General features: G+C 35.6%; 1 pseudogene; it reads left to right on the forward strand.

Annotated features, from left to right (window-relative positions):
• Positions 1-3678: 3678 nt before the first annotated feature.
• LOC135652830 (protein ABC transporter 1, mitochondrial-like) overlaps positions 3679-12339 on the forward strand; it is a 46340-nt pseudogene continuing 37679 nt past the window's right edge.

Raw genomic sequence — 12339 nt, forward strand, 5'->3', positions numbered from 1 at the left:
AACCCTAAACCCTAAACCCTAAACCCTAAACCCTAAACCCTAAACCCTAAACCCTAAACCCTAAACCCTAAACCCTAAACCCTAAACCCTAAACCCTAAACCCTAAACCCTAAACCCTAAACCCTAAACCCTAAACCCTAAACCCTAAACCCTAAACCCTAAACCCTAAACCCTAAACCCTAAACCCTAAACCCTAAACCCTAAACCCTAAACCCTAAACCCTAAACCCTAAACCCTAAACCCTAAACCCTAAACCCTAAACCCTAAACCCTAAACCCTAAACCCTAAACCCTAAACCCTAAACCCTAAACCCTAAACCCTAAACCCTAAACCCTAAACCCTAAACCCTAAACCCTAAACCCTAAACCCTAAACCCTAAACCCTAAACCCTAAACCCTAAACCCTAAACCCTAAACCCTAAACCCTAAACCCTAAACCCTAAACCCTAAACCCTAAACCCTAAACCCTAAACCCTAAACCCTAAACCCTAAACCCTAAACCCTAAACCCTAAACCCTAAACCCTAAACCCTAAACCCTAAACCCTAAACCCTAAACCCTAAACCCTAAACCCTAAACCCTAAACCCTAAACCCTAAACCCTAAACCCTAAACCCTAAACCCTAAACCCTAAACCCTAAACCCTAAACCCTAAACCCTAAACCCTAAACCCTAAACCCTAAACCCTAAACCCTAAACCCTAAACCCTAAACCCTAAACCCTAAACCCTAAACCCTAAACCCTAAACCCTAAACCCTAAACCCTAAACCCTAAACCCTAAACCCTAAACCCTAAACCCTAAACCCTAAACCCTAAACCCTAAACCCTAAACCCTAAACCCTAAACCCTAAACCCTAAACCCTAAACCCTAAACCCTAAACCCTAAACCCTAAACCCTAAACCCTAAACCCTAAACCCTAAACCCTAAACCCTAAACCCTAAACCCTAAACCCTAAACCCTAAACCCTAAACCCTAAACCCTAAACCCTAAACCCTAAACCCTAAACCCTAAACCCTAAACCCTAAACCCTAAACCCTAAACCCTAAACCCTAAACCCTAAACCCTAAACCCTAAACCCTAAACCCTAAACCCTAAACCCTAAACCCTAAACCCTAAACCCTAAACCCTAAACCCTAAACCCTAAACCCTAAACCCTAAACCCTAAACCCTAAACCCTAAACCCTAAACCCTAAACCCTAAACCCTAAACCCTAAACCCTAAACCCTAAACCCTAAACCCTAACCCTAAACCCTAAACCCTAAACCCTAAACCCTAAACCCTAAACCCTAAACCCTAAACCCTAAACCCTAAACCCTAAACCCTAAACCCTAAACCCTAAACCCTAAACCCTAAACCCTATTGTGGATTTTCCTTTTTTTTTACATTTTTAGTAAATAAACTTATATTTATTTCTTTGAAATTTTATTTATGTGCCAAAATAGTGAATCCCCATAATGCTAAAAATTTTCATTTTTCGAATTAATAAATTATTTATCGAAAATTTCAATATATGTATATTTTGTATAAAATTTTAATTATACTTAATAAATTTCTTCTTGAACACTGTATGTTTTTCAAAGAATACATATGGAAAATAAAAGCTCTCTAATGTTTATTTTTCGTAATTTTCCAATTATTTTGATTTTTCCAATTTTCTCAATAATGTGCCAGCCTATTATGACCAGTAATTGTATACTTGAGCCGGTCATTTATTATCGTCAACGTGTTTTAGGCCATTTCTTAATTTCAATTATTCATATATTTGAATAATTTTATATTTAGTACCAAATAGGCGGGAAAACATGCTGTAATTTATTAAACATTTTCAAATCTCTATGTTAATGTGATAAATCCTCGATCTCCTGTCTTTGTTGCTCTCCATAGTTCCCTCCCTTCGTCTCCTTCCTCCTCCCCACAGCGACCTTGTCTCGCCTCCTCTGCAACGTCCGCAAGTTCTCTCAACTTCATTTCGCTCGTCTCTCTTTTGTCCCTCGAACTCATGGTAAATCTTTGATCTCTATCCCTCGTTTAGGGTTTACTACATTATTCTTTGTGATCTTTCGTGTCTTTCTTGAAATGGCTCTTTGGATTCTTGATATTGGACGCTTGCACTGATGGTTTAATTGGAGTTTTCTTCTCTTTTCCCACCCCATTGTCCTCCTCCCCCACCTCCACTCCTCAATCTGGCCCTCACCGAGTTGTCTGTTCATCTTCTTTTCTTCGTCAAGGGGCAAATATTTGATTTCCATCCCGCTTTTGTGGTTTATTGCATTGGAATCCATGATCATTTTTGTTCTTATTGATATTGCTCCCTGAATTCATAAAACTGGGCAATCGCAATCGAGAGATCGTATATTTTTTGTTGTTTTATTTTTGCCTCACCCATGGCTATCTTACTGGGCTTTCCGTTCTCCAACCACTAGCCACCGATCCCTTCATTGTTGCCTTGTTCATCCCAGATTTTTTCGGTCTTCTTGAGAGTGCTTTCTGAATTCTTTAAACTGGGAATTTGTATTGATGTTTAGATCATCTATTTGTAGTTATTGTATTTTTCTCTTTTAATTGTGTACTGCTTGGAGGAGATATTGGAGCTGTTTTGACATGTGTTGAGTTGAATTTATACATTGATCTCTCCAAACCTTTGGATTTCTTTGATTGGAGTTTGTGGTTTTGTCTGTCTTTCTTGGGATTGCTCTCTGAATTCTTCATGCTTTATTTTTTACTATATTGTGCTTGTGATCTTGTCTTTCTTGTATGTAAGTTTGTGATATTGGTGCAGATAGCATTAAAAAGCACTGGTGTTCAAGATTCTTAGTTTTGGCTAATTCGGTTTATGCAGAAGCAGTTAGATGTAGTTTCTTTTGCAGTTGAATCACTACTTTAGTGTTTCTCTCTTCAATATGATGAAAATTTATATTAAATTTAGGATGATTTATTTTTCAACATTTTAAGCCCCTGCGATCTTGATTTTTTGCAATAAACATTTGAATTTTCCTGTTTCTAATTTAAAATTCTGGTTTCAGTGAATTATATTGGACCTTATTCTCGTTGTTAGTTGATGATTACTGTTGGCTTGCATCTTAATAAACCCAAGTGGTTTCTCTTTTTCTTATTTTTTTCCTTCGAGGGATCAAGTATGTGATGTTATGCTTTGTCTTATTTCCCTTTTTCCTTTTTACAAAGTATCCAATAGCAATTGACATGGGTAATTTTTGTATAAGTTAAATTTGTATATGTTAATCAACCATTTTAATGGATCAACTGACTTAATGGGTCTGTTATAATGTCATTTCATGGGTATTATTTAAAATATTTGACCGTGAAGGAGCTACTCTTCTATCTATATGCTATGACAAAAAAAAAGATGAATTAAAATTCTGTGTTATAATGTACTTTTTTTAATTTTACAACTCTTATAATGTACTTTTTTAATTTAACAACTCTTACATCTTTTAAATTAGAATTTTAATTTAAAATTCTGTGTTATTCCACCTCTTACAACTCTTGTAATAGTTGGTAGATAATCTTTTTTTTTTTTAAGAAAACCCAAATGACTTTATAATGGATCCTTAAAGTTCAAATTTTAAAGTCTTTTGTCTTAGTTTTTTATAACGTAGACGTGGTATTAGAAAGGCAATTGACACAAATGTCATTTATTAGCAGCGATCAAGTGTCCCTTCGATACAATATCCGATTGATGGGAAGGGCGTACGTCCAGAATCAGCACCCCGCTTCCCACCATCGGTGAGTTGTAAAGTCGTGATCTGACCAAGCCACGCTCCGCGTCACGCTGGTGCCTCTCGTGTGGTCGACCGGATGGCCACATGGTAGCCTTGGTAGGTGCCCGCGAGGACTCCGGCATCGGCGCCTTTACGTGCTTGGGTTCGGAAGGCATTACCATTCTACAGTCGCCGTCGGCTTCCTTCTGATTTAATAACAACAAAGCCCTGATTCGCGTGCGATTGCACGTAACTTGGTGGAGTTCCTCCCCCTTTATGGCTCGTCGTCCGCCGCCGCTGCTACAGGACCTCCGCCGCCTCTTCCGCGGAGTCTCTCTCGTCGCCCTAGAGGCTGCCAAGCGATCTCCCAACATCGAAGCTGCCAGGGCGGGCGATCTGGAGGCCCTCGTCTCTCAAACCCTCAAGGCCGCCCTCGTGTCTGCCACGGCTCTTGCCGGGCTAACGAGAGGGACGCCCCGTCAGATGTCCGCTTCACACTCCACCAGGGAGTCCTCCGTCATCTACTTCTCGAACGATTATGTGCCCGAGGTCACTGCTTTCCGGGGGGGATCAGCCGATCCCTCCATCTTGGAGAAGCCCTCGCCCCAGTCCCAGACCAAATCACGATCCAGGCTGGTAGACGTCCAGGAGGTTCCCATAGCTGCATCTGCGATGATGACCGCGGAGAACAATTGCCGATCGCAGGAATTGGAGGACGGTGCCACCATGGAACTTGGTGTTCTTCGCGAGAACGGTAGCATGAAAGATCCGATCCTGTCTAGCCTGCCGGAGATGAATCTTGTGGGCAGCGCTGGAGGAGACGTTCCACTAAAGAGGCGGCGACCTCGCGAGAGAAGAGTCCCGTCCACTCCCATTAGCAGGGCTCTAGGGTAGGTTATTATTGACCGATCTGATTGCTTTTACACTAGCGTTATCCTTGTTGATTCTAGAAAATTGAACTTTTCTAGAGGCACGAATACAAAGGTAAAGTTAAACGAACCAAAAATAATAGTGATTCTTACATATTTCGTGGCCTTCTTTTGAAAATCTCGTCCTTTTAATATCATTGCAAAATTCCTTTTTGTGCTTTTGATTAACATGTCTGCCTCCACTTACTTACTAAGCAGTTTAAAATTCTGACAGATACGAATGACAGTAAACAAATTATGCATAACTTTCCATTCAGTATAAGCATGCTTGTATTGAACTTGTTTGTCAAATTTGTTGGAGTCATTTATGTAGACATTTGCATATAATCATGTAGGTTTGCTGGTCTGGGAGCTGGGCTTGCATGGGGTACAATCCAAGAATCTGCAAAGAGGATTGTCTTTGGTATGCCCAAAATAGAAGGGAAGCAGTCTGCCCTTTCACCTTTTTTATCTGAGAAAAATGCTGAACGTTTGGCACTTGCACTGTGTAGAATGCGAGGGGCTGCACTTAAATTGGGCCAGATGTTGAGCATTCAGGATGAATCCCTTGTGCCAGCACCGGTACTACTTTTTCCTGGATTTATTAATGTACTGTCTTTGTTGCTTTCAGCTTTCACCATAGTTTTGCTTGAGAAGGGTGTGGAGCTAACTGATTACATATCAATGAGTGTGTATTGCTAAACACTTCATAGTGGTCCAGTCCATTAAATTTGACTGTAATGGTATAATTTATCACGCTTAATTAATTATCTGAAAATTTTATAAGTTAATACAACCATCTTGTTGATTCCAAAACTTGTTTCTGAATCTTGTTGGTTAAATCATTAGTATCTGATGAAAAGTATGCATAAACATGAGCAACTACCATGGCTTTTGATGCGTGTCTTGCCTCTTTCCCTGATGCAGATATTGGCAGCTTTGGATATTGTTCGTCAAGCAGCTGATGTGATGCCAAGGAAACAATTGAATGATGTTTTGGATGCTGAACTGAGTCTTGATTGGTCATCCAAACTGAGGAGCTTTGATTATGAACCACTTGCGGCAGCAAGCATAGGGCAGGTTGTCTCGATCTAGATTCGTCATATCCTAATCCTCCTGAATTTTTAGATATTATGTGCTTGGATGCCATAGAAGAAAATTCTTCAGCAAAGCGCTAGCTTGTTCACCTCTGATTTGTTCACGTTGATTTCTCATTGAGTCATTTATCTTCAAATATTCTTATACATGCCTTCTTCAGGTCCATCGAGCAGTTATGAAGAGTGGTCTCAAGGTTGCAATGAAAATACAGTACCCTGGTGTTGCAGATAGCATAGAAATGACATCGAGAATGTCAGGCTAATTTTAGACTACACAAATCTCATTCCTAAAGGACTTTTTCTTGATAATGCTATAAAGGTGAACCTATATATTCATGATGTCCTTGACTTGTCTTTGTTAATTGAACTTTTGCGTATTAGTGATTAAACTCATAAAAGTGATTGCTTTCAGTACTAGTAACTTTATCCTTATAACTGTTAAGTTAATAATTATATATTTCCAAGTCAATTCTTGAGACTAGAATTCATTGCAACATCTCTACATGTCTTCTCATTTATTAAGAGGCAGATGACTCGCACTTTTTGACATTACAAGGTTATTTGTATCCCGCTCTTCAATTTCATGATGCACTCCATAATTGACATTATCATGTCAATTTGAAATGTGGGATTGCTCTTTTTCTTTTTTATGATAATCATTTACACTTTTTTATTCTCTCCTTTCTTCAATTTCTCGTGTTGTCATCTGATTGAATTTTGATAACTCTGTTTTTGAAGTTCCATTTAGTGTATGTTGCTGCTTTATGTGGTTGTGATGTATGAATATATTATTGCTTTCTTTACCATAGTTCCTCATATTTTAATCAATTGAATAGTTCTCATTTGCTAGTTATGAGTAATTAGCTTGAAATTTGACCAAATAGTTTTGTGCTGCAGTATCTTATTTTTCCTTGCATGAAAATTTTGTTGGTTGTTTTGGAATATAGTAATTGCATACAAGGTCATCTTTCAGATTGTCTACTGATAGTTGAGTAAATGAATTACAATAACTTTGATTATACAGTTACTTTGATTCATTAATCAGGTTTTAACTCTTATAGTTCATGAGTCTAGTGATAAACATCATCCAAATTGGCTAGGTATTTTTTCTTGCAGATTAGTGTTCAAGATCAATTTAGTTTTACAGTTTCTTATATCCACCCTTGATATGCTTTATCACAGCCCAAGGCCACATCTTAAAGTGTTATAAACCAATAAATTTCCGAACTAAGTTTGGAAACTTGAGTATGCTATATACAATCAGATATTCTGATTGGTAATTTTCTTCAATTCTTATAAAGGTGGCTAAGGAGGAACTGTCTAGGGAATGTGATTATGAGTTGGAAGCTGCAAGTCAAAAGCGATTCCGTGATTTCCTATCTGATTCAGAAGGGTTCTATGTTCCTATGGTTATTGATGAAATCTCGAGTAAAAAGGTTTTGACAACCGAGCTTATTACAGGTAAATATGTTATTTTTATTATGACACATCATAAGCCATTAGAATTCAGTTCACTTTTTGTCAGAGTTTTGCTGCGGTATAAGTTGAGGGGAACTTACACTTTCACTTTATTGGTAGAGAGCTTAAATCATGATGGAAAGATGTGTAAATCTAGTTCCACATTCTAATGATACTTTAAGAAGGATAAAATAGCTGTTTTAAGGTTTTCACCGCTTTTAAATTTTCAACTTGTCATGGTTTGTATTACACATTTGGGAATTTCAACGTAGGTGTTTTGATGTGCATCCATAATTTGGAGTATCATTCTATTAGGGTAAGCAATACCTTTGTTGCTTCTCCAACAATATTGTTAGATAATCTTTTGTTTAGTATATTTTCTTCTTTTAGATGATCTTTTGAAGCACATGGTACTTTTCCTATTAAGTAGATCAAGCAAAGAATGCATCCAAAAGAGTATATTTCACCGAATTAGATAAATATATATACAGTAAAACATTCACAAACCCTAATATCCCAACCAATAAGGTTTTGATTCATAGATCTTTGTCCAACGTTGAGCTCTGTATAGAATGTAATCACTGATCAAATTAAGAGCAATTAAATTTATATTTATTGTTTCTAACAAAGTTTTATTTCTTTATGCCTCTAGATACTACTACCTTGACATCCCTAATTGCTTTTAGGTTATGTCTATATCATCTATGCTGCTGAATGAACATATATGTTCTACATGCTGGGATGTTTAGTCAGACCAAAAAATTTGCCAATAATGTCAAGTTGGTTGATTGAACTTAATTGGATTTTCTTTGTGAGAGATGATGCACTATATTTCTCACCTTTTGTTTGTTGTGTCACTGATTTGATTCTTTTTTCTAAATAAAACACAATTAGTAATTCTACGGGCATTTTTTTTTATTTTGCTCAGGAGTTGCCATCGATAAGGTGGCATTACTAAGTCAAAAAATTCGGGACTATGTGGGGAAAAAATTTCTTGAGCTGACTCTAAAGGAATTGTTTGTTTTCCGGTTCATGCAGGCAAGTGCAATTTGTGTTTGTCTTCAGTTTTTAATGAATCGTGGCCCTTGTTCCTTCTTTATCATAAGTTGTGTAATTTTGTCCTATGTTTTCATTGAGAAGGGATGGGAGAAGGGATGAGAAGCAAATCTTTCTTATGTGTGTTGTCCAAACTAAACATTTTTTTGAATTTTCAATTCTTTTATCTGCAGTGCAGTCTTTAATGTCTCAATGCTTAGTTTTCAGTCTTGCTTAGAGCTTAAATTTTTGTTGTTGGTTAGGATTGCAAACTACACTAGTGGCTGATTTAACTATTGTTTATTGAAGAAATTTAATTATTTTCATGATGCACCTTGACGATGATGTATCTTTGTATTCATTTTTTCTTAATTGTTTCTGGAGGTACAATAAATTGATATGTTGGGTTTGCTCATTCTGGAGTGTGATGGTTGAAAGTCTTATTAACACCTCCAATATCAATCCTAAGCCCAAATGAAAAAGGTGAAGGATTCCATTAGGTTACTGATCACCAATGTAAATCTATGTCAAATCTTATGAATATGGAAATTGATTTCAGTATAGAACTAGGTCGTCACCTGGAAGTGGCATGAGGCACCTTCACTACCTAAGTGTCTTGAATTGCGAACAGTGGGCTAGGAAGTCGTTCGAAAATGATCCATCACATCGGCAATCGGATGTGGTGCCAAGTAGGCAAAGGTTCTCTTATTGTTTTGGACCAATGGTGGTAAAAAAATTAGTCCAAGAACAGAGGATTACGTTAGCAACTTAAAATATATGAATACTTTTAAAGAAAGGATTAAATTTGGTAGACACTATGATCAAAGAATGAATAAATATTATCTGCTTACATGGAACTCAATCAGTAGGAAAAAATCTAGAGAGATTGATAGTACTAGATTTAAAATTTGATATATTAGAAAAGTTAAGCATAGATATGATGTAGGAATTGTTGTTGATATGGATCTTAACAACAATATTTTAGATGTAAAAAGATTTAGAGATAGAATTATAATTTTAAAATTTGTGAAAGGATAAGATGTTTTGTATGTCATTAGTTCTTATGCCCCTTAAGTTGGATTGGATGATCAAGTCGAAAGAGAATTTTGGAAAAACTTAGATGATATCATTAAAGGAATGCCTATAGTCGAAAAACTTATAATTTGAAAAGATTTGAATTGTCATGTAGGAAAAATATATGGTGAATATAAAAGTGTGCGTGAGGGCTTTTGTTATAGGGTGGTATGATTTTGAAAACTTCATATAATTTTATAATTATAAATATTCACCTTAAGAAGAGAAATGAATATTTAATGACTTATAAGAGTGATCATAACTATAGTCAAATAGATCTTTTTATCATTAAAGATGTAGATAAAGTTATTTGTAAGAATTGTAAAGTTATACCTGGTGAAAGTTTGACGAATCAACATAGACTGATGGTATTAGATAGCTTTTACTTCAGAATGGCTTTGGTTCTTGCTCGTTCTTGGTCGTCCTTCATCGGAGCAGGCAGTTAGGAACTTTCTCCTTATCCTTGGAATTCGAAGCGCTGGAGTGTCATTAATTAGGAACTCGTAGCTTAGGAAATTTACTACAAAAAATGAAACAAGAAAAATATAATAGAAAAAATTACTAGGATTAGATGATAGCATTTTAAAGATGATAATGTAAATATTTTTAAAAATAAAATGGAAAGGAGATGACTTAGAACTTAGATAAGGATAATATTAATATTATTTTGACAATAATGACTAACAAGATTAGTCACTTAACAAAGAAGATTCTTGGTAAAACTAAATATAGCAGTGTAACCTTAAAAGAGAGTTGGTGAAACGAGGATGTTCAAAAAATATTTTTTACTAAAAGATCATGTTTAAACATTGGCAAAACTATAAAAATAAGAAAAATTTCAAAAGTTATAAAGAATATAAAAAAGAGGCTAAACAAGCAATTAGTATAGTAAGATATAAATCTTATGAAAATTTTTATAATAAATTAGGTACTAAAGATAGTGAAAAAAATATATGTTGAATTGCTAAAGCTAGGGAAAGAAAGTATAAGGATTTAGATAAAATTCGACGCATTAAAAATGAAGATCAAAGAATACTTGTTAATGTTAACGAGAATGAGGAGAGATAAAAAAAATTTATTTTTATAAATTATTTAATTAATATTCCACACAGGATTTAGATTTAACAATAAATAATAGTTGTAGATTTAATAATCATATATTTATTTATAAAATTAGAGTTAATGAAGTGAAAGACACATTAAAGAAAATAAGAATAGCTTAGAGTGTAGGGCCTGATGGTATCCCTATTGAGGTTTGGAAAAGTTTAGAGGACAAAGGTTCTATCTGATCTCATTCGATAAATTAATCTAATGGTGAAGCAACGGAGGTCATTGGAAAAAAATTATTACTTGCACATTTTGAGGATAGTGCGAGACTCGATGATTTTGATAGTCTCTATCCAGGTTCTATCTGATCTCATTCGATAAATTAAAGAATGACAATTACAAGATCCACGTTTAGTCTACTTTACCAATGAAGTAGAAAATAGATTGAAATCAGATTTTTGAGTTTTCGAGGATATCCTATTGAGATTTTTGGATAGATTACAATCTATATTTATTTAACCCTGGTTACAATCTATATTTGGTTTATAATATTTTTCTTATCACTTAGGTGCTCAACCTAGACTAATGAATTATATGCTATATGCAACTACAATTGTTGCAGATTCTTTGACAACAAACTTGATCTATCCATCTTAACGGTATTAGGGCATTAGGCTTGATTCCGGGCATTAAGCATCCTTTTTATTTTAATGGAATTAGGTATGATTCACCTCCTTGCCTTATATCGCTACTTCACGCTCTTCGACTTATACAAAAGGGCTTTTGTTGCTATCTTTCATTTGTAATGGAGTATTTAGATCAAGAAACTAATTTAAATGAAACTATTGTGTTAATAGAGTTCCCTATTGTATTCTTGGATGACTTGTTCGAATTAACTCCAAATGGAGTTGGTGAATTTGCTAATGATTTCGTACCCGGGGACAACCCTCAATATCTAAGACTCCCTATAGAGTGGCACCCCTCAAGTTTGTGGAATTGAAGAAGCAACTACAAGAACTATTGGATCAGAGTTTATTCTTACTAATGTCTCATCATGGGGTGCTACGATGTTGATAGTTAAAAAAAAGGATGAACCATTGAGGTCTTGTATCGATTATAGATAGTTGAATTCGGTGCACATTAAGAATAATTATCCTCTGCCTAAAGTTTATGATTGATTCGATCGATTGTATGGTGCACAAGTCTTTTCGAAGATTGATATGAGTTTTGGTTACTATCAATTGAAGACTAAGAAAGAGGATACCTCAGATATAGCTTTTTGAACTTGATATAGTCGGTGCGAATTCTTAATAATGCCATTCGGCTTGACAAATGCCCATGATGCTTTTATGTATCTAATGGATAGGATATTTCAGCTACTCTTGGATCACTTTATAATTGCATTCGTTAATTATATATTACTATATGCGAGGGGTAAACTGGTGCATAAAGAACACTTGAGAAATGTATTTTCAATACTAAGAGAAAAAAAGTTGTACAAAAAGTCCATCAATTGTGAATTTTTTGTTTAACGAAGTTGTCTTCTTAGGCCTTGTAATTTCAACGAAATGCATCTCTATTGATCCAAAGAAAATTGAAGTGGTAGTTAAATGCAAAATATCAATGACAATGATAAAACACAGAAGTTTCATGGACGTGGCAGGTTATTACATGAGATTTGCGGAGGGATTCTATCGAATTGCTAGTCCTCTCGTCAACCTAACCCAAAGGAATGTGACATTTGAATTGAGTGAAGATTTTGAGCGAAATTTTGAAAAGATACAAATGAGATTGTCTAGTGCCCCTATTATCTTTATTTCAAATGGTGGCGAGGGATTTGTAGTTTATACAGATGTTTCGAGAAAGGAACCTTGATTGTAATTTGGCTAGATTCTCCATCTTAACGGTATTAGGGCATTAGGCTTCCTTTTTATTTTAATGGTATTCGGTATGATTCACCTCCTTGCCTTATATCGTTACTTCACGCTCTTCGACTTATATAA

Source organism: Musa acuminata, chromosome BXJ3-11, assembly GCF_036884655.1.
Source record: "Musa acuminata AAA Group cultivar baxijiao chromosome BXJ3-11, Cavendish_Baxijiao_AAA, whole genome shotgun sequence".
NCBI classification, from domain to species: domain Eukaryota; kingdom Viridiplantae; phylum Streptophyta; class Magnoliopsida; order Zingiberales; family Musaceae; genus Musa; species Musa acuminata.